Source organism: Hypanus sabinus, chromosome X1 (genome assembly GCF_030144855.1).
Source record: "Hypanus sabinus isolate sHypSab1 chromosome X1, sHypSab1.hap1, whole genome shotgun sequence".
NCBI lineage: Eukaryota > Metazoa > Chordata > Chondrichthyes > Myliobatiformes > Dasyatidae > Hypanus > Hypanus sabinus.
In genome coordinates this window covers 55,047,475-55,071,770 of record NC_082738.1, presented here as the reverse complement: position 1 = coordinate 55,071,770, position 24,296 = coordinate 55,047,475, and positions in this window count along the sequence as shown.

The window sequence follows — 24,296 nt, the reverse complement described above, 5'->3', positions numbered from 1 at the left end:
TACCATCCCCAACAAAACTACCTTAAGAGATTCTTGTTAACTTCAGTTTCGACAACTCTGACTTGCTTTACCGTCAGTGTCAACACTATCTGCAGCCACTGTAGGTAGGCAGATGGTTTTTCACCTGTGTTCTGTACCATGTTCATGAGTTTGGCAAATAATTCATCACCATCTATGTAAATAGTGGGTGAAGCTCCAGGGCTTATTGGCTTGATGTCAGAAGCTGGTGGAAGAATACTTTCACATACTTTCCACATTCGATGAAGATCAGACACACTTGGGTGTTGCAAGAGCAGTTCAACACTAGCACGCCAAGTCTCATAATCCACCTCATTAGGTGGACGAGGGGTTCTACCAGAAAAATTTCAGAGATTTGCTGGTGGATTGCAATGAGCCAGCAAGTCATTACCACACACAATGAGCTCCACTATGTCTCTTTGAATATCTGGAGAAATTAAAATCGCTAGGCGAGGGATGGGTTCACTGCAACTCCATCAGTTTGTATTACACGGATTGAGTTATTCTGCATAGTGGCTTGAGCTGTTTCTCGCTGGTTAGTATCTGAATTGAAGAATTCTGGTCTTAATATGTACATCTTCAGCAGTTTCAACAGTGACTGGAGTAAGGGATTCACTGATCCGGATTAACAGCTCTCAGGATTTTATCATAATCTTTCCCACTGCACTTTACTAAGGTTTTCTACTCACCAAAGTAAGCTTGAGTGGTGTCTTTTCCAACTTTCTGAGTGTAAACACTGGCTAAAATAACTACATGGTAGGAAAGATTTTGGCTTGTTGATTGTATGGTAGCAAGGGCTGGAGATCTTTCACTGCAGAGCCTAAATTGTACTCTACTATGAGGGACTTGGGACATTCTGCACTGGGGTCAGTTAGAGAAATAACTCTGGCAACTGAGCCATATTCTTTTAGAAAGTCTAGTATTTCCTCATCTTTCTCTGTTCCTGTTATTACCACTGACTAAAACAACATTTGGGATTTTGATATCTTCTTCCTCCGTGACTTCCATTTTCTTTCACTTAGGTCTTAACTGAACAAGTGAGTTTGAACAATAAGATTCTTTTAGTGCTTTGTATACCAATCAGTGTGTTACTGGTTATCTAATAGATTACCTCCTGGCTGGCTGGCCAAGTTTTATGTGACACCTGTGTAGCATTTGTCTTATCTCATGTTACTGCACTCTTTTTGAGAAAATCAAATTACATTGTACTTCAATATGGCTAGTAGGCCATCAGGAGCACTAGGCATTGGAAGGAGGCAGTAGTCAGAAAACGCACACTTCTGGAGGTAAGTTTTGTTTATTTAAAAAAGCAATATACAAAATATTTACATGAATAAGACCAATTCAAAATTCCAAACAACACACACAAAATGCTGGTGGAACGCAACAGGCCAGGCAGCATCGACAGGGAGAAGCGCTGTCGACGTTTTGGGCCAAGACCCTTAAATTTTCTGTTTAGGTTCCAAATCTCAGATATCAAACAAAAACCAAATTCCTTTTTAGTTAGAATCTGTGAGATTCATTAGAGTAACCTTTATTGCTCCAATTTATCTAACTGATTAACTATTGTTATTCCCTATTTAAAAGTTTACAGACTAGTCTTTCCTTTTTATTTACTTTTTAGTTAGAAAACTAATTGAATTCCTATTCTTAAGTACTATTGTTAACTTCAGTTTCACTTCCAGTCAGAATGTCTACAAATTCAAATTCAATTTCAAAAATTATATATATATACACACAGCTTAAGTGCTTTCACGACAATTCTCCAACATCACAAGTTTTAAACAAAGCAAATCTCATTCTGTAACTTATCAAAGTCTTTGCAAAGATAATCAGTTTTTTCATAAAATCAAATTCAGATTTTTTGAATGAAAATGAACTCGTACATCCAACCATATTAAATCTTTACATCATTAAACATTTCGGTCCCACGCTGGTTCTTCGATCTTGGGTAGCTCACCATCTTGTTTCTTAGTTCACTGGATGAAATAGTTGATCATTTATGGAAAGTCAATTCACAATACTAACTCAAAAAAAACCTGACCTGTTTTCAACAGGAGTACGATCCGTAAGTTTTTATACACATTCTATTTTCTATTTCAAAATAACCAATGTCACATTGTCACTTCCAAACATTTCTCAGTTACAATATTACTGAATTCATTTCACACACAAATTATACACTTGGAACAGTAAAAGTGTTTTAACTCACCAAGTCCCTTGGTGTGATTTAACAGAACTAATTCCCAGTTACACAGAGATCTTGGACACTCATCTCTGCCGATATTGTCTTGTTACAGCTGCTGCTTGTTATAGTTGTAGCTTCAATGGATCTTTTATCGCTATCGTCTATCCTCCAGGGGGCTCACCCTGAGGTTTTCAAGTAAGTAGGGTAGAGATACTCACGACTAATTCCACTTTTAACAGTTTATATAACTAGTTTCTCATAGTTTGCTGTGTTTCTCTCATTTTTCCCACATAGCTTTGCCCCCAATTTCTCTCTTTTTTCTAGATATTCAGTAAACCTCGTCTTCTTCTCTGCACAGGTGGAGCTTTCTAACATTATATCACTGAGTTTAATTAGCCTGGGTTACAAGAGTGTTTTCACTAGCAGTGAATTGTTGAGAAACTCACTTTGAGTGCCACTGTACTGATACTGCTGATAGCACCTTATAACTGTAGGTGTCATTATAGAGTCATAGAGCAATACAGCAGGCCCTTTGACTCAATGAATGGATATGAACCATAGTGCCCACCCAGCAAGTCTCAATTTTCTATCTTCAGCCAATATCACTAAACCCCGCCCCTTCATGTATCTATCCTAGTACTTCTTAAATGATACTGCTATACCTGCTTCAACCACTTCTTCTGGCACTTCATTCTGAACCATGTCAAAGGCCAAGTAGACAACATCCACTACCCTACCCCCATCTATTTTTGTTGTTTACTTCTTCAAAGATCCTTAAAAGGGTTGTCAAGTGTAACTTTCTGCACACAAAGCCATGCTAGCTCCTCCTAATTAGACATTGTTTATCCACTTTGTTAGACTTTATCCCTCAGAATTCCCTCTTGTAATTTCCCCACTTGTGATATCAGGCTGGCAAGTCTGCAGTTCCCTGGCTTGTCCTTCCTATCCATCTTCAACAATGGAAGAACATTTGCCATCTTCCAGTCTTTGGGAACTTCACTAGTGATGAATGATGAAGCAAATATTTTCACAAGGGTCTCCACAATTTCATCTCTAGCCTCCCACAAAATTTGAGGATGCACTCAGTCAGGCCCTAGGGATTTATCCATCTTAATGTGATGTAAGGCTGCAAATACCTCCTTCCTGGTAATATGAATGTCCTCCAAAACATCTCCACTTGTTTCCCTTATCTTCTGAGCAACCAAGTAAACATCAAGAAGAAACAATCATTAAAAATTCCATCCATCTACTATGGCTCAAGATGTTGGCAGCCCTGCTGCTCTCTAAGGGGACTTACTCTCTCCCTCACCAACCTTTTACTCTAATATATCTACAGAACGTCTTGGGATTTTCCTTAACCTTAACTGCCAGATCCATCTTATACACTTTCTTTTTCTTCCTGATTTCCCTCAAGAGTATTCTCCATCCCTTCATAATCTTCAAGGGAACTACTCATCTCCAACTTCCTATGCTTCATTTTATTTCTTAACCAAAGTCTCAATCTCTCTCATCAGTCAAAGTTCCCTAAGCTTGCCAGGTTTACCCTTCACACGAACAGGAACATGTCTCTCCTGGACATGTGCTAACACACTCTTAAAAGCCTCTCACTTCCTATTTATTCCTTTCTTTTCAAACAGGCTCACCCAATCAACCTCTACCAGATCCTGCCTATTTCCCTGAAAACTAGATCTGTTTCACTTTAGGACCCTGAAAATTTGCCCTATCCTTTTCCATCACTATCTTAAAACTAATAGAATTGTGGTCACTAGGGAGGAACTGAACTGCCAATTCAGTTCATTGCCCTATCTTGTCCTTTAAGGGGAGGTCCAATATTGCACCCACCTGAGTAGGCCCTCTATATATTGACTCTGAAAACATCCTTGGACACATTTCACAAATTTCAGCATATAGTCCCTTAAAACTCTGGGTGGTCTAGTCAATACCAGGGAAATTATCATCTCCCACATGTTAAAGCCAGTTATTCTTACAACTATGAGCAATTTGACTTCACATCCATTCCTCAACTTCCCAGTGACTACTTGTGAATCTATATCACAGACCCATGAAAATGATCCTCTACTTCTTGTTTCTAAACCAATGATTTCACTGGATGATCCCCCAAGAATGTCATTTTTAAGTGCTGATAATTTTCCCTTATTGAAAAAGCTACTCTTCCTCCTGCTCACCTACCCGTATCTCTAATAAATGCAGCAACTATACCCGGGGATACCGAGCTGCAGTCTCTCAGCTATGTTCTGTTATTGCTATAAAATCCCAGCCCTCGAGCCAATTCATGATCTGAGTTTGTCTATCTTATCTGTTAAGTCTAGAGCATTGAAATAAATGTAGTTCAACAGAGTACTCCTTTCACTGCCTTTACTGTGCCCCAGTTATCCTGATAACTAGACTTGCTCTCATAGAAACATAGAAAACCTACAGCACAATACAGGCCCTTCGGCCCACAAAGTTGTGCTGAACATGTCTCTAACTTCGAAATTACTAGGCTTACCTGTAGTCCTCTGTTTTTCTAAGCTCCATGTACCTATCTAAAAACCTCTTAAGAGACCCTTCACCTTCACCACTGTTGCCGGCAGCCCGTTCTGCGCACTCACTACTCTCTGCATAAAAAACTTACCCCTGACATCTCCTCTGTACCTACTCCCCAACACCTTAAACCTGTGTCCTCTTGTGGCAATCGTTTCAGCCCTGGGAAAAAACCTCTGACTATCCACATGATCAATGCCTCTCATTGGCTACTGCTGTACCCTATGACTTGCTCCTGCTCAGAGTTCCAGCCTGCTGCTACTCTAGTATGGGTATGGCTGGCCAAAGGAAAGGACATGAGGCAATGATGTATCCTTCAAAAAAGAGCCTAATCCCAGAGGGTCTTCAGAGACACGACTTCATTTGCACACTTAATGTATCTTTAATGTAATTGCACACTTGGTTTTCCAAGGCCATGATCTTGTGCCTGGATTATTCTCACCATGTCAGTCCTGGTCACATTGAATGGCATTTCTTGTCATAGGACCCTTCCCAGTGGCTATGGTAGAACTCTGCCATGATTTGCTGCTCATTGCATCCAGCATGAAAGAATGGTTTCATTTAATTTGTTTTAACTGAGGAATAAATGACATCATGGGCACTGAGATTTGCCAATATGAGTGCAGGCCGCTGATCTTGACCATGAGACTCCTGTTAAATATTCTGAACTTCTCACAAATGTGTCCACTTTATCAATATGCAGCTTTATGTGAATCACAAGAAATGTGTCTTAGACCATAAAACCATAGGAAATAGGAGCAGAGAAAGGCCATTTGGCCCATTGAGTTTGCTCCACCATGGCTGATCCCTTTTTTCTCAGCCCATAAGACAAGGTCTTCACATTGAATATCATGTTTCTGAGAAGCTCACATGACTTCAACTTGAAGGACACTGCACTGTTGGCCATTTTCAGCAGGTAGTATTGGCCCTAAAAAAAGTTCTTGGAAGCTCTCTACTTTCTTGAGCTTTCACTTTTGCCTTTAATGATGTGAAGTGTAGATCCTCAATAGAAAGCCTTTCCTAGCAACACCTTCAAGAGAAGGTACAGACATTGCCAACTCTAAGAAGGAAGCTGCTTCCTGATATCACAGCACTGTTATCATAACAAAACTAGGAAGCTTCTCTGCCTCTTCCACAACATTTTTCTTTTGTGGGATCTTAAAAGACCTATTCCTGCATTCAATAATAAAATTGCCAACCAAGCAAAGCTCTTTCAAAGCTTGGTCAAAACCAAGATAGAGCTTATAGCTGGATGCTAGATACCAAAATATGTCCTTACTACTGATGGTAACAATTACGATCTTTTCCATTTCAAGTACATTGTTATTGACAAAGAAAAGTTGAGCCTTTAACCATTATAAGATGTAAAGATACAAAGATATTTAAAGATTTTTTTAAAAAGCAGCAACAGTGGATATTGGACAGCTGGAAAATTATGCTGGAAAGGTAGAAATGGAGGACAAAGATGGCAGACAAACTTAAGTATTTTGCATCAGTCTTCACTGTGGAAGACACTAGCAGTATGTCAGAAATTGAGTGTAGTTGCCATTACAAAGGAGAGTAACATCTGCAGGGTCTGAAGGTAAATAAATCACCTGGACCAGATGGACTACACCCCAGGGGCCTGAAAGTGGTGGCTGAAGAGATAGTGGAGGCATTAATAATGATCTTTCAAGAATCTATAGATTTCAACGTGGTTCAGGAGGACTGGAAAATTGAAAATGTCACTCCACACTTCAAGAAGAGAGGGAGGCAGAAGGAAGCAAATTATAGGTCAGTTAGCCTGACTTCAGTGCTTGGGAAGATATTGGAGTCCGTTATTAAGGATGAGGTTTCAAGGTTTCAAGATGCATGATAAAGTAGGCCAAAGTCAGCATGGTTTCCTTAAAGGGAAAGCTTGCCCAAGAAATCTTTGAGAAATAACAGACAGGATAAACAAAGGAAAATCAGTGGATGTTATGCACTTGGATTTTCAGAAGGCTGCTGAACAAGTTACGAGCCCATGGTATTACAGGAAAGGTACCATCATGGATAGAAGATTGGCTGACTGGCAGGAGGTAAAGAATGGGAATAAAGGGGCCTGTTCTGGTTGGCTGCCAGTGATTAGTGGTGTTCTGCAGGGTTCAGTATTGGGACTGTTTCTTTTCACGTTATATGTTAACAATTTGTACGACAAAATTGTTGGCTTTGTGGCTATATTTGCAGACGATACAAAGATAGGTGGAGGGGCAGGTAGTGTTGAGGAACCAAGGAGTCTATTGAAGGACTTGGACAGATTGGGAGAATAGGCAAAAAAGTGACAGATGGAATATAGTATAGGAAATTGTATGGCCGTGCACTTTGGTAGAAGGAATAAAGGTGTAGACTATTTTCTAAATGGGGAGAAAATTTTAAAAAATCAGAGATGGAAAGGGACTTGAGAGTCCTTGTACAGGATTCTCTAAAGGTTAACTCGCAGGTTGAGTCAGTAGTAAGGAAGACAAATGCAATGTTGGCATTCATTTTGAGAGGAATAGAAAATATGAGCAAGGATGTATTGCTTGATGGCTCTGTGCCTGCACTCACTAGAGTTTAAAAGAACGCAGAGGGATTTCATGGAATCCTACTGATTATTGAAAGGACTAGATAGCATGGATGTGGAGAGGATGTTTCCTCTTGTGGGTGAGTCTAAGACTAGAGGGCACAGCCTCAGAATAGAGGAGTGCCATTTTGAACAGAGATGAGGAGGAATTTCTTTAGCCAGAGGGTGGTGAATCTGTGGAATTCATTGCCACAGACATCCGTGGAGACCATGTCATTGAGTATGTTTAAAGTGGAGATGGATAGGTTCTTAACTAGTCAGGGCATCAAAAGTTGCAAGGATAATAAATCAGCTATGATAGAATAACTGAGCAGACGCAATGGGCAGAGTGGCCTAATTCCACTTCTATGTCTTATGGTCTAAATAGTAACTTACATTCCATGTGAAAGAGGTATTTATCAAGGACAAACTGAACCAAGTGAAAGCATCCTATAAGCAACTAAACAGACAAAATCCACAGTATTGATCAAATTCTTAGAGATTATCAGTGTTCAAACAAGAGACATTTCAATTTGTATGCAGCAAAATAATAAATAGCACCTGTTGCAGTCCAGTTTCACCCTTAGCACTTAAATTGTCTCATCACATAGTACTCGGTTGCAGCTGCAAGGTAGAGAATAAATTGAATGTTGAAGTGGATGATTTTGTGGATATTATGATTGAAGTGCAGGGAGGTTCACGGAATTCCCCCTATATTATAAAACAAGCTCTTGGAACATAAAGCACCACGGTCTATGGGATACCAAGTTTCTAGATATAAATCTGACACAAAGTAGACTAATTTTAACAGAGGGATACACTAATTTATGCAGTTGCTGGCACCATTTAAAAAGTAAAATAAATATAAGTTTGGATTTGATTTTAAAAAAAGAAAAATGAGATCAAATTGATTAGTAAGAAGAAAGCAAGTAGAAAATTAACATCTAGAAAGGTCTTCAATAGTGCCTTTACATCCTGAAGGAATAAAATGCATGCTTTTAATTATTCACTTTATGGGCAAAAGGAAGATTGATAGGCAGACATGAACAATTTTCACATTGTTAAAGGGGTACTTAAATTGTTAATTTAAGATTTAACATTTTCTGGTTGGTTTAATTGTAATGTGAAAATGTAGTAAGTTGGGTAGATGATGTTTCCACTGAACTGAATGCAGTGCAACTGAAATTGGTCCCCATTTGTGCTTATTTTGTGACTCAAAGTGCTTTCTTTGCCTTACCTCTTACCTGCATGCTATCCAGCCTCCACAAATAGTAGACAATCGTTATTTAGGCAAAAATTTATCTTCAGCAAATTCTGGGCATTTATTTTGCTCACAGTAAAAAGCCAATGCAGGAAACTTTGTTACTTAGTAGAGGTGGAAGTTTCAGGAATTCAATGCTGAGTTTATTGGAACTGGAAAAGATGTTTATATGGATGAAGCAAACTAGACATTGCATCTTTCCCCCATTTCTTTTTCATTATTTTTGAACTATATTAGCATATAGTTTCACAAAAAAGTTATAGTTTTCTGAAATGGGACTAAGTCAGAGCAAACTTATTGCAGTCACAACTGGGGATTCAGTCAGGACGGAATCACAGGAGTCAGGAAAGTATCGCTGTTAGGGATACTGCAAGCAGGACAGGGCCTACAACCAGTGTAACTGAGTCAAGACCGAGGCTACAGTAATAGTCACTGCAGTCAGAAGTGGTGTTACAGTCAGGACAGTGTTACTCCAGACAATCACAGATTTACTGTGTCAGGAAGGGTGACCATGTCATTCACTAGTCATAGGACCTTTCAGCTAGGGACTAGTCAAAGAAGTAAACTGGTGTTGTGTCTCTTTGGATTCATGGTGATGATGAGTATACAGAGTTTAGTGAAAAGTCAAGAGGAAGGGCAAAATAACCTACTGTTAACTGTCATATTAAGACTACTGTAAGCTCTCAACCTCAAGTAAGGGTATATCACTATAGAGTAAGTAGTTCTGGTTTGTTACAATCAAGGTCCTGAGTGAGGACTTCACAGCTGGAGTAATTCGCATTACCGGCCCCTTATAAAGGGAAAGATTTCTTTCCTAGAGCCCTATCAAGTAAAGATGGTAATGTTCTTCTCTGTATTTCATTAGTGAACTGGATGAGCGTTTCTAACGATCCAGATTATTTCAAACATTTGACTTTGAATTCCTCAGCTGCCGTGATAAAATTAAAATTCATTTCTCCTGATCAATAGCCCTAGTCTCAAGATACTAGTAACCTGATTTCCATACATTTAGCTTTTTGAATCCATTCTTGCCATTCAATTAAATTAAAACTGATTTGCCTCTCACTTCCACTTTCCTGTTCCTATTCTGCAATACCTTTGCTTAATGAAGTGGCAACTATTTCAAATTGGAATTTGTTTTAAATTCATTCCTCCTTTTGTGGGAAACTAACTACATCTGCTTTGAGTGTTACGTATTCAGGCAACAATAAATATATGAGTTTCAGCAAGGGTTTTTTATAACAAACAACACGTTTATTAAACACAGAAAACAAACCCCCCAAATGTAAACAAACACCAATGCAACCGGAAACAGCTGCGGTGCGGCAGATCAAACAGTTTTTAAAGCGATTTTGCAAAAACAGTTCTTTAAAGTGGTATTGCCAAAAGTTCGATATGCTCACAGTCCATTTAAAAGGAGAGACTTTATAAGACGATTTAAATTCTCTTTCACGTCGCTTTGCTTCGATCCCCGGCGTCGAACTTCCCACGAAGAATTTACGAAATGAAACGGCTTAAAGGCACTGACCTTTCCTTCCTCACTATCCTCAATCCTTTCTGGTAAACCCAGGGATTAACGCAAAGATAGTCAACGAAATCCTTCCAAATAAGGATCAAACAAAGGTCAAAACCTGTTTCACCGTAGAAAGCGATTCTCCTCGATCTTTAACTCCCGAACTTCAATCTTCACTCTCCACTGATTCCTCGAACTAGCAGAATCGTAAAGAACCTGCTGGCAATGACCTTTTAAACTTTAGGCATTAGATAAAACTTTATCTTTCAACTAAACTGCATCATCACTTAAATCACGCAGTGGCATGAAGTCAACTTGGCAAATCCAGCCACGAACTGCCCCTCCTCACAGGGTGGGGTCTTCCTTTTATAACCTGTAAAAAAAACCTGTCACATGATCTCTACTGGTGGGAAAATGACGTCACTCCATCATCACAAGACCATTACCTCAAGTCCAGTAAAGCTTCAACCCCAGTCACGTGACAAGGGCACCACTGTCATGTGTCACGAGTACGTAACACCTCCCTCCAAAAAAACATTTTTGGTCTGACAAGAACAAAAATTTTTAACAATTGCTTACAGGAAAAACAAAGGTATAAATTTTATAACATACACAATATACAATACCATCATATAACAGCTTATAACTCACACTACAGTAGGAGTGTTACAATTGAAAAAAAACCATTCCATAAAAAAAGTTGCATTGTACTTTCAACATCGAGATAGACAATCAGCAACCACATTATCTTTACCTTTAATATGAGTTATCACAATATTGTACTCTTGTAACATCAAACTCCAATTTAATAATCTTCTGTTTTTGTTTTTCATCTTACTCAGAAAAACTAACGGATTATGATCAGTGTAAACAATAAGTGGTTTTTGAGTTGTACCAACATATACCTCAAAATATTCCAAAGCTAAAACAAGAGATAACAAATCTTTCTCTATTGTCGAATAGTTTCTTTGATGCTTATTAAATTTCTTAGAAAAGTAAGCTACTGGATGATCAACCTCATCACCCTCATTCCTTTGCATTAATACTGCTCCTGCAGCCTCATCACTAGCATCCACAGCCAATGAAAAAGGTTTTTCAAAGTCAGGTGCCTTAAGCATATCATTGTTTTCAATTTTTCAAATGCTTCTTGACAAGGCACTGTCCACACAAACTTCTCATTCTTCTGCAGAAGGTTAGTTAATGGAAGGGCAACATTAGCAAAATTCTTACAAAATTTCCGATAATATCCTACCATTCCCAAAAATCTTCTGAGAGTCTTTTTCCCCGTTGGAGTGGGAATCTCTAAAATTGCCTGAACTTTTGCCTGAACAGGAGCTACCTTACCTTGACCCACAACATAACCAGGGTAAGTCACAGTGGCATGTCCAAATTCACTCTTAGCTAAATTAATAGTTAAGTTAGCTTTTGAAAGCCTTTCAAACAATTTCTCCATCGCAATAATGTGTGCTTCCCAAGTATCATTTCCTGTCACTAAATCATCAATATAAGCATCAGTATCTTTCAATCCCTGAATCACAGAGTTAATCATCCTCTGGAAAGTACCTGGGGCTTTCTTCATCCCAAATGGAAGAACGTTATACTCATATAACCCAGATGGAGTTACAAATGCAGAAATCTCTCTACCTCTGTCCGTTAATGGAACACACCAATACCCTTTCAATAAATCAATCTTTGTAAGGAACTTTGCTTTTCCAACTTTATTTACACAATCATCTACTCTCAGAATTGGATATGCATCTGTTTTCGTTACAGCATTCACCTTCCTATAATCCGTACAAATACTACCATCTGGTTTTGGCACCATAACACATGGCGAACTCCAATTCGAGTTAGAATGTCTAATGATATTATTCTCTAACATATATTCAATTTCTTTCTCAGCAAGTTCACATTTTTCTATGTTCATCCTATATGGATGTTGTTTAATAGGTTTGGCATCCCCAACATCTACATCATGTGAAGCTATAGTAGTCCTTCTCGGAACATCTGGAAACAACTCCTTATATTTAAAAATTAACTCCTTCATCTGTTGTTTCTGCTCTAGTGGTAAATGTGCTAATTTCTCATCAATATTTTCCAGAATGGTTGAATTTGGTAACCTAACAGAAAGAATGTTGGATTTAGAATGAAAGTCAGATGAATCATCTATCATGTTCCTAGTTAAATCAAACTCATTCTCACTAACCACAACCGTCACAGTATCAGATTGTTTCTCAAAATATGGTTTTATCATATTTATATGGCAAAGTTGTGTTGACCTTCTTCGATCTGGAGTTTTTATCACGTAATCCACATCATTGATTTTAGACACAATTTCATAAGGACCATGAAACTTAGCTTGTAAAGGATTTGTCTGCACTGGGAAAAGAACCAACACCTTATCTCCAGGCTTAAACATCCTCATCCTAGCTTCTTTATCATACCAAGTCTTCATTTTCTCCTGAGCCAACTTTAAATTTTCCTTAGCTAAGCTACAAGCTTTATGTAACCTGTCCTTAAATTTCAAAACATAGTCCAACAAATTAGTGTGTACTTCCTTACTAATCCACTGTTCTTTCAATAAAGCTAAAGGTCCTCTAACTCTATGCCCAAACACAAGTTCAAATGGACTAAAACCTAAAGATTCCTGTACCGATTCCCTTACTGCAAATAAAAGTAAGTTTATACCCTCATTCCAGTCACTTACATTTTCCACACAAAATGTCCTAATCATATTCTTGAGGGTAGAATGAAACCTCTCCAAGGCACCCTGCGATTCTGGATGGTATGCAGAAGAAGTGATTTGCTTAGCTCCCAATTTATAAACTATCTATTGAAACAATCCAGACATAAAATTACTGCCTTGATCAGTTTGTATCTCCTTAGGTAATCCAAAATAAGTAAAAAATTTTATAAGGGCCTTTGTCACAGTTTTAGCTTTTATATTCCTAAGTGGTACTGCCTCTGGAAACCTAGACAAAGTACACATGATAGTCAACAAATACTGATAACCAGTTTTTGTCTTTGGTAATGGACCAACACAATCTACAATAATTTTAGAAAATGGTTCACCAAATGCTGGGACAGGTTGTAATGGAGCTACTGGTGTAACCTAATTTGGTTTACCCACAATTTGACAAGTATGGCACGTTTCACAAAACATCGGCACATCTTTTCTTAGACCAGGCCAGTAAAAATGTTTTAAAATCTTGTCCACAGTTTTCTTTATCCCTTGATGTCCACCTAAAGGCACACTATGAGCTAAAGTCAAAATCTCATTTCGATAAACTTTCGGGACAACTACCTGGTAAACAACATTCCAATCCTTACTTGCAGGAATCGTAGGCGATCTCCACTTCCTCATCAACACTCCTTTTTCCAAGTAATATCCTACTGGCACCTTCTTAATTTCACTATCTAGTAAAGCCTGCTCTCTTAATTTTATAATCTCAGAGTCTCTATTTTGCTCTGCTATCATCTCCTTCCGAGACAGAGATAAATCTTCATAGTCAGTCTTACTCCAAGAACCTTGTTCAAACAACGAAGATAAGAAAGTTTCTGACACATCCTCAAAACTCGAATCCTGAGTTGAACAGTCCTGAGTAACAACCTCATTCTGTGCATCAATCTTTTTAGCCATATCTCTAGTCACAACACAGGAAGAATCTGTGTTAGAATTCAACTCTGGTTCCTCTGACTCCATTGTCAAATGCACTTCAGGAAAAACTTGTCCACCTGCCAAGTCATTACCTAACAATAAAGAAATACTCTTCACAGGTAAGCTATGCTGTAATCCTACTTTAACAAATCCAGTAACTAACCCTGACTTTAAATTTACTTTATGTAAATGTACAGGCATAAAATCACTCCCAACACCTCTTATGTAATTTACCTCACCAGTATCAGACTCTTCATTAAACTTCAACACACTGTCTAACATCAGTGATTGAGAAGCACCAGTATCCCTAAGGATTCTTATTGGCACCAGAGTAGATCCTTCTTTCAAGGATACAAACCCTTCAGTTATAAAATGATCATATCCCTTTCTAACTTGGTCAGACTCTAACAAAGCCTCATTTGTGTTTATCAAATGCTGTAACTTTACAGGTGCTTCAGTATGTTGCACACAAGCATCTGGAACTGCTTCCTTCTCTTTCTTTTTCAATCTGAAACAGTTAGCTATTACATGGCCAGGCTTCCTACAATAGTTACAAATAAGACCAAACTGTCTTTCCTTCACAGACTTTCCTTTCTCATTAACCTCTGATTTAATTTCTGATTTACCTCGAGTCTCCATGTTATTTTTCCTCTTAAAATTTCTGCCCTGAGGATATTTATTCTTATGGATTAAAACATACTCATCAGCTAATCTAGCACAGTCCTGCAATTTATTAGTATCCCTCTCATTTAAGTAGGTCCTTTCTTCAACAGGAATGCTTCTTTTAAATTCCTCCATTAAAATCAGCTCTCTCAATGTATCATAGTCCCCATTTACATTTTTAGAAGAAATCCATCTCTCAAAACACATAGCTTTATCATCGGCAAATTCCACATAAGTTTTTTCCACGGACTTTTTCCAACTTCTGAATCTTTCCCTATAAGCTTCTGGGACTAATTTGTATGTGTTTAAGATATGCATCTTCACAATATCATAATCAAGTGCTTGCGCAGCTGTTAAAGCTGTGTAAACTTGTCATGCTTTACCTTTAATTACACTCTGTAACAACACTGACCATTTATCTGACATCCGAGCAATAGTTTCAAAATGTTGAAAATATCTTTCCACTTCTGTTTCACTAAATGGAGGGACCAATTTAATTTCTTGACTAGCAACAAACGGTTTTCTTGAACCAGAAGACTGATCTCCAGACCTTAATTCCTCCATTGCATAGTCAAATTCTCTCTTCTTTTGATCCGCCTCCTATTTACACCTCTCCAAATCAGTTTTACTTTGCTCCAATCTTATTTGTTCGATTTGCAACTGCATCTCTAGATTACTTATTGGAAACGACTCTAAAACCGAATCATCAAAAACACCCGAATCCACATAGTGTGACGTAGTTTTTCTCTGTATAACAGCCTTAGATGTGGTCTGGAAAATACCTTTAAGTTGCAATCTACTAGCTATCTCAGACACCTCAGTTTTTTTTGACTTCGCTAATAACTCCGCATCTGGCGAAGCCAGAAACTCATCAATATTCATTGTTGCCGAATACCACTCACAAGCCAATCAAACAAAAGAATCGAGTATTCCCCTTTTCCAAAACACCAATTTAAAAGTAAGCAAGCATTTAAACTCAAACGATCCAATCCCGGACGAGCCCCCATATTTATGTTACGTATTCAGGCAACAATAAATATATGAGTTTCGGCAAGGGTTTTTTATAACAAACAACACGTTTATTAAACACAGAAAACAAACCCCCCAAATGTAAACAAACACCAACGCAACCGGAAACAATTGCGGTGCGGCAGATCAAACAGTTCTTAAAGCGATATTGCAAAAACAGTTCTTTAAAGTGGCATTGCCAAAAGTTCGATATGCTCACAGTCCATTTAAAAGGAGAGACTTTAGAAGACGATTTAAATTCTCTTTCACGTCGCTTTGCTTCGATCCCCGGCGTCGAACTTCCCACGAAGAATTTACGAAACAAAACGGCTTAAAGGCACTGACCTTTCCTTCCTCTCTATCCTCAATCATTTCTGGTAAACCCAGGGATTAACACGAAGATAGTCAATGAAATCCTTCCAAATAAGGATCAAACAAAGGTCGAAACCCGTTTCACCGTAGAAAGCGAATCTCCTCAATCTTTAACTCCTGAACTTCAATCTTCACTCTCCACTGATTCCTCGAACTAGCAGAATCGTAAAAAACCCACTGGCAATGACCTTTTAAACTTTAGGCATTAGATAAAACTTCATCTTTTAACTAAACTGCGTCATCACTTAAATCACGCAGTGGCATGAAGTCAACTTGGCAAATCCAGCCATGAACTGCCCCTCCTCACAGGGTGGGGTCTACCTTTTATAACCTGTAAAAAAAACCTGTCACATGATCTCTACTGGTGGGAAAATGACGTCACTCCACCATCACAAGACCATTACCTCAAGTCCAGTAAAGCTTCAACCCCAGTCACGTGACAAGGGCACCACTGTCATGTGTCACCAGTACATAACATGAGTTATCAGCTAACTTTGCAAAATTGCAGTTGCCTGTTAATTATTGCCATTACTTCACCAATATTCCTTCAGAAAGATTTAAAATTGAGGAGTCCCAGTATGTGACAACCTCTGATTTCAGTTCTATTAATTATACTGAAAGTGACAATCGTTCAACTATGATGTGGTTATTGTATGAATTCAAGAAAATTTGTATTGGAGTTGTTTACTCACGTGTTTCTGTTTTGAATCTTAAATATTTTTAACATTATTCACTCCTATTGGATCAATTCTTAATACAATACTTCTAAACTGTGCTAGTGCACCTTATATTAGAGATGCTGTGGCAAGAAATGGCTGTGATGCAATATCTCATCCTTACTAACTCATCTTTATGCACTTTATCTTTCAACTTTTTTTGTCTATCAACCACTGGATGTGAAATCTGATAACAAGGAAGAAAGGTTATGGAGGCCTGTGAGACTTCAATGAACTTTGGAGCAAACAATGGGAGAAAAATTCATTTTTGAACATCAGCACTGAAAGGTGTGCATGTATTGGTAACAGGCATTATTCACCTTCTACAAAGTTAGTTCCAATAAAGTTAGTGGAATTAAATGAAGGAATTAAACTGGTGGCTGATGCATTCACATGTATTTTCTTACAATTGCTAAAAATTTAGTTCTCTCCCATTGTAGCTCTGGAAATGTTTGTGATTTTAAAGGAATAAGAAAGAGTGAATTCAGGTACAGGGAAAGCAATAGAGTGAGAATAAAAAAAAAGATTAAGAGTCTGAGACAAAAAATACATATATTCAATTTAAATAATAAACGTTGAACTTTTTGAACCAGTCCTTGTGATTGTTGGCATGTTGGAAATCAATGACAATTATTTTTAAGGATTTGTTTGCTACTGAGCATCTCATTTTTATGGAGAATTAAGCATTCAGAGGAGGTCCAGTGCAGTGTGCTATTTGCACAAAGCAGCTTAAAACACCCATCATGAATTTGCTCCTCAAAATGCTGGTCAACGTTCTTATAGACCCGTTTGTGTCATTTCGATGCCATTAGGCTTTTAACAAAATCTGGGCTATTCTCCATCAATAGGTGACATTAACTGGGGTTTCTGGGAGCAATTTGGAAGGCACAGGATAGATACATCCCAAAGAAGTATTCTAAAGGCAGGATGACACAACTGTGGCTGACAAGGGAATTCAAAGCCAACATAAAAGCCAAAGAGAGAGTATATAATAGAGCAAAATTTAGAGGGAAGTTAGAAGATCGGGAATCTTTTAAAAACCAACAGAAGGCAACTAAAACAGAAGGAAAAGATGGATTATGAAGTTAAGCTAGCCAAAACTACTAAGGAGCATACCAAAAGTTTCTTCAGATACATGAAGTGTAAAAGAGAGGCAAGAGTAGATATTGGACTGCCGGAAAATGGGGGAGAAGGCATGTATAATGGCCGGAAAATGGCAGACAAACTGAATAAGTATTTTGCATTAGTCTTCAGTGTGGAAGACAGTAGCAGTATGCTGGAATTTTGAGAGAATTTTGAGAGAAGTAATGGCAACTTCACTCACTTGGGAAAAGGTTCTTGGGAAACTGAAAGATCTGAAGGGAGATAAGTCACCTGAACCAGGTGGTGTACACGCCAGGGTTCTTAAAGAGGTATCTGAAGAGATTGTGGAGGTATTAGTCCTGATCTTTCAAGAATCAATAGATTCGGGCATGGTTCCAGAGGATTGGAAAATTGCAAATGCCATTCCACTCTTCCAGAAGGGAGAGAGAGAGTGAGAGAGAGAGAGAGAGAGAGAGAGAGAGACAGAAGAAAGGAAATTATAGGCTGGTTAGTCTGACCTCATTGCTTGGGAAGATGATGGAATCAAGTGTTAAAGATGTTGTTTTGGGGTACTTGTAGGCACATGATAAAATAGGCTGTCAGTATGGTTTCCTCAATGGAAAATCTTCCCTTGCAAATCTGTTGGCATCCTTTGAAGAAATGGAATTACAGGAAAGACACTAGCATGAATAGAGGATTGGCTGATTGACAGGAGGCAAAGAGAAGGAATAATGGGAGCCTTTTCAAATCGGCTGCTAGTGACTAGTGCTGTTCTTTTTACATTATATGCTAATGATTTGAATGACAGAATTCATGTCTTTGTCATCAAATTTGCAGAGGATACAAAGATAGGAGGAGGGGCAGGTAGTTTAGAGGAAGCAAAGAGACTATAGAAGGACCTATATAGATTAGCAGAATGGGCAAAGAAGTGGCAGATGGAATATAGTGTCAGGAAGTGTATGGTCATGAACTTTGGTAGAAGAAATTAAAGTGTAGACTATTTCCTAAATGGAGAGAAAATTCAAAAATCTGTGAAGCAAAGAGATGGGAGTCCTTGTGCTGGATTCCTTAAAGGTTCATTTGCAGGTTGGGTCGGTGGTGAGGAAGGCAAATGCAATGTTAGCATACATTTTGAGAGGACTAGAATATAAAAACAAGGATGTGATGCTGAGGCTTTACAAGACACTGGTGAGTCTCAGTTGGAGTATTGTGAACAGTTTTGGGCTTCTTATCTAAGAAAGGATGTCCTGATATTGGAGAGGGTTCAAAAGAAGTTCACAAAAATGATACTTGGATTGGAAAGCTTATACGTGTGTTTGATGGTGCTAGATCTGTACTCACTGGAATTCAGAAGAATGAGGGGAATCTCACTGAAAACTATTGCGTGTTGAAAGGCCTCGATAGAGTGGATGTGGAGGTGGTGGTTCCTGTGGTGGGGGTGTCTAAGACCAGAGGACACAGCCTTAGAATAGAGAGATGTCTATTTAGAATAGAGATCGGGAGGAATTTCTTCAGCCAGAGTGTGGTGAATCTGTGGAATTTGTTGCCACAGGTGCCTGTGGAGGCCAAGTAGTTGGATATATTTAAGGCAGAGGTTGATAGACAGAGCATGAAGGGATATGGGGGGAAGATAAGAGGTTGCAGCTGAGAGGGAAATGGACCAGCCATGATGAAATGTTGGTGCAGACTCAATGGGCCAAATGCACTAATTCTGCTCCTATGGCTTATGGTCTAATATGTAGACCAGTACTGATTTTCTATCAATAAAATTTACAGATATTATTTTGTGTTGGTGTGTCAGAGGTCAGCTTCCTACTTCCCTCTGAAATATGCATGTGTTACCAGCTTGGTCCACTAGATGGTAGGTGATGTCAATAAAAACACTGCTTTGCAGAAATAGCTTAGTAACCTCATCAATTTATGACAGATGCTTCTCAGCTTTATGTTTTCCTGTGAGATACCAGGTTAATTTGTTTCTGTTTGTTCTCAATGGGTATCATTAGCTTGGGAACATTAATCGCCCCTCACCTTGCTGCTGAACTGAATGGTTTTGTACACCCTTTCAGAGGGCAGAAATAACTCACAAAGATATTTGTGGATCTGGATCGGACTAGATAAGGATAGCATTTTCCTTCTGTGAAAGGCATTTTTTAAAATTATGAAAATGTGATCATTTTGTGGTTAACAGAAACCGTTTTTTTAAAAAAACTGTCCTGACGAAGGGTCTCGGCCCAAAACGTCGACAGTGGTTCTCCCTATAGATGCTGCCTGGCCTGCTGTGTTCCACCAGCATTTTGTGTGTGTTGCTTTTTTTTTAAACTCTAGTTTTCTTTATTATTTGTGTACCTCAATTTATGTCTCTGAATAAATAATTCTGGCATCTAAACATTGGTCCAGTAACTTCATGACAGTGCTACTTTACCTTAAATGGTTCAGTCCAGAGACTGCTGACTGTAAATGTGTTGAATAGCTATTTGCTTCATAAAAAGCTGAAAATCACAACTTGCTGTATTCAGCCTCTCGCATCATAGACTGGTAGTGCAGTATTATTTAATAGCTTAAAAGTGGAGGAGTTTCTGAGAGTGCAGCAGAACGATATATAATATAAACACAAAGCAGACAGTGAAAGTACTTCAATTCAGCTCAATGACCCTAATTCTAACTTTAATGCAAACAGAGCAGATCAATCATGTATGGAATTAGACTCGGGTGGCAACATTGAACATGGAACAGTACAACACAAGAAAAGGCCCCTCAGCCCACAACATCTGTGCTGAACAAGATGCCAAATTAAACTAAATCCCTTCTGCTTTCATCCCTTATCCATAATCCCTCTATTCTCTGCATATTAATGTGACTATCTATAAACCTCTTAAACACCACTATTGGTGAGCAGCCAGGGACATGCTCCCAGAGCATTAACAGCTAATGCAAGCAGGCATACTTTTAAGATGAAAGGAAGAAAGTATAGGGACTGATTTTCAGAGGTAGGTGTTCTACACAGTAGTGGGTGTGTGGAATGCATTGCTAGGTAGGGGTGGTGGGTAGAAGCAGATACATTAAAGACAACTAAGGGACTCTTTGATAGAAAGATGGATGAAAACAAAATGGGAGGGAGGGAATAGCTAGATTAATAATAGAGTAGGTTAAAATGTTGTTACAACATCATGGGCCAAAGGACCTGTACTGTGCTGTAATGTTCGATGTTCCAATATACCATTCTACAGTATGTAAGCAGATTATCTGAATTTTTATTCACACTTTAGCTTGTGAAAAAAGGCATAATAACAGCCTTGCTCTTTAAAACCCTTTTGCAATGATTTATTGTAAACAATGTGACAAGTGAATCAAAGGGCAGGAAAAATAAGAACTGATGCATCAAGACAGTCTAATTGCATAAACAAACAAATAGTAGGTTGGGTAGGTGTTCATGAAATAAGGGAAAGTGAACATCCTGTCATAGCAGGCATGGTCCATTAAGGAAGAGCAAAGAAAATATCTATACAGTTTCTCTGAAAGTGATGGTGTTGTGTGAATTTTCATTGTGAATGAATAAAGTGTCACAAACAGGTCAAATGACCAGGTTATTTCAATTTTACTTGTGTATTTCAGCAAAGCTCTGACAGATTTTTAATGCTGTCACTTATGTATGGTTTGGTGAAATTATTGTGTAGGATATATAATCATTTGTATCCAACATTAGTGCATTTTTAATCAACGTGAAGCTCTTTTTCAAAATATAACTGGTTTTGTGATGGGTTACAATATGTTAAGAATTCTGTTTTTTTTTATTACTCTCATCAGTCAAAGGTGACAGCTTGATTAAATTACTCCTCTCACACTAACTCAGTGAGTGGAACTCTATTATAATGAAGTGGGAACAGTTCTGAAAGACTTGTAATCATATTCACAAACAGACCCTGAAGGGATGCACTACCATCTAGGATGTAGATCATATAATGCATACAGTCTAATCATTCTGCTCAAAACATGCAAGGTTCTGGGTCTTAATTTTCTTGTTTAATGATCTCAGGGCACATCCTGTTTATTAGGCTTTTCCCCCCATCCGCCATTCAGTTCAAATATTCGCTACCTCACAATAATTTTATTATGTGGCAAAGGAAATTAGGCCACCTGACAGGAATGATTGGTGTACCACCTAAACCAATGAGCTTTAAAGACTGAAAAGTGGAAGGCTGCAAAGGAGGTGAATTGGAACAAAATCAGGTACAGTATGAGAAAGAATGAAATAAAACAGAAAAGTAGAAATTTATTTTAAATTTAGGATCAGAAGCAGAACAGAGTTATTATCACTGACTAATGTGAAATTTGTTAATTTGTGGAAGCAGTACAGTGCAAAGACATAACAATCTATATCTTACAGAAATAAACTTAAAAAGTGCAAATAAAAGAAATAAAGTAGTAACATTATAAACACGAGATTCTGCAGATGCTGCAAATCCTGAACAACACACAAAATACTGGAGGAATTCAGCAAGTCAGGCAGAATCTATGGGTAGCTGGGAGATCCTGCCTTTCTCCTTCGTCTGCCTATCCACTACAAAAGGCAGGATCTCTGGTAGCTACCCATAGATTCTGCCTGACTTACCATTTCTAATGCCCATCTCTGTCCATAGCCTCCTCTACTGCCATGATAAGACTCAGGTTAGAGCAGCAACACCTTATATTCCATCTGCGTAGCTTCCAACCTGATGGCACAGACATCAGTTTCTCTAACATTGGTAAATTCTACTCCTCCCTCTATCTCTTTTTCCTTTCCCATTCTGGTTACCCTCTCAGCCCTTCTCCTCACCTGCCATCACCTTCTGCTGGTTCTCCACCTCCCTCTCATTCTTCCTTGGTCCACTGTCCTCTCCTATTTTATTACTTATTAAGCCCTTTACCACTTGCAACTATTTCCTTTTCCGCTTCTTACTTCATCCACCCTCCCCCCACCTCCCTGATTTCCCCTCACCTGGGGTCACTTGCCAACTTGCACTCCTTCCCCACCTTATTTTTCTGGCTTCTACGTTTCCAGTCCTGATGAAGGATCTTGGCCTGAAACATCAACTGTTTATTCCCCTCCATAGACGCTGCCTAACTTGAGTTTCTCCAGCATTGTGTGTTGAATGAGGTTGTGTTCATGGGTTCATAAACTGTTCAGAAATTTGATGGCAGGGGGGAAGATATTGTTCCTAAGTTGTTGAGTGTGGGTCTTCAGGCTCCTGTACCTTCTCCCTCATGGTTTTAATAATAAGAGGGCATGTCCTGGATGGTTAAGGTCCTAATGATGGATGCTGCCTTCTTGAGGCACCAGCTCTTGATGTCCTTGATGGTAGAGGGACAGCTGACTGAGTCTACAACACTCTGCAGCCTCTCACAATCTTGTGCATTGGAAGCTCCATATCAGCCTGTCAGAATGCTCTCAACAATACATCTGTAGATAATTGTTAAAGTTTTTGATGACATGAGGTATTTAAAATTATGAGGGGAATAGATGGAGTTGATGTTGATAGGCTTTTTCCATTGAGAGTAGGGGACATTCAAACAAGAGGACAGGAGTTGAGAGTTAGGGGGCAAAAGTTTAAGGGTAACACGAGGGGGAACTTCTTTACTCAGAGAGTGGTAGCTGTGTGAAACAAGCTTCCAGTAGAAGTGGTAGAGGCAGGTTCAATATTGTCATTTAAAGTAAAATTGGATCGGTATATGGACAGGAAAGGAATGGAGGGTTATGGGCTGAGTGCAGATAGGTGGGACTAGGTGAGAGCAAGCATTCAGCGCAGACTAGAAGGGCCAGGATGGCCTGTTTCCATGCTGTAATTGTTATATCCCACATTTCCACAAGCTCCTACTGAAGAGCTGCTGGCATGCCTTCTTCATGTTTGAACTAACGTGTTGCACCCAGGATCAATCCTCTGATTTTTCAATGTTCAGGAACCTAAAGCTGTTAATGTCATAAGGTGGTCATTGGCAGCAGGCCCAAATGCAAGACACACACTGAAGTCCTAGGAACTGGACTGGACTAGAGTTAGGGACAGGACATGACACAGACTAGGAACTGGAACAGGAACACAGACTTGGGCTAGGAAAGCAGGACCAGGACAAGGATATGACATAGCTACAGGACTGGGCAAGGCTTGTGTTCTTCCGGTCTCAAGAGAGACCGGAACACAGGGCCCCTCCTTAGGAACAGGACTTGTGGCCAGGGTTCTACGCAGAGTCAGGACCCCTCCTAGGGAGCAGGAAATAGGGCCAGGGCTCATACACAGAACACCGAGAGACAGTTCCCAACACAAGGTAGCAGCAAACAGCCAGACCTACCTAGCAACGGTATGGACACAGCAAGGCTCCAGTCTTGCTCCAACAGTAGAACTTGCCAGCAATACAGACAAGACTTCAGAGGGAAAGAAGGGAACCATCCAGCAAATGAAGTTGAACCCAGGAGCTATTTGTGTAGCCAGCCCAAAATGAGAATCAGGTTCCTCAATTAGAGTACCCAACAGAACAAGGGAAACTGGAAAACCTGAAATAAAGAACAATGGACTGGACCATGAACCGGAATGCAAACAACGACTGGACCATGCCAGTTAATCCTTTCCACCCAGACCCCTCAATGATGACTGGTGTGTGTTCCCCAACTTCCCCATCCTGAAGCCCACAATCAATTCCTTATTCCTTTGTCTTGCTGAGTGTGAGGTTGTTGCTCACCAGC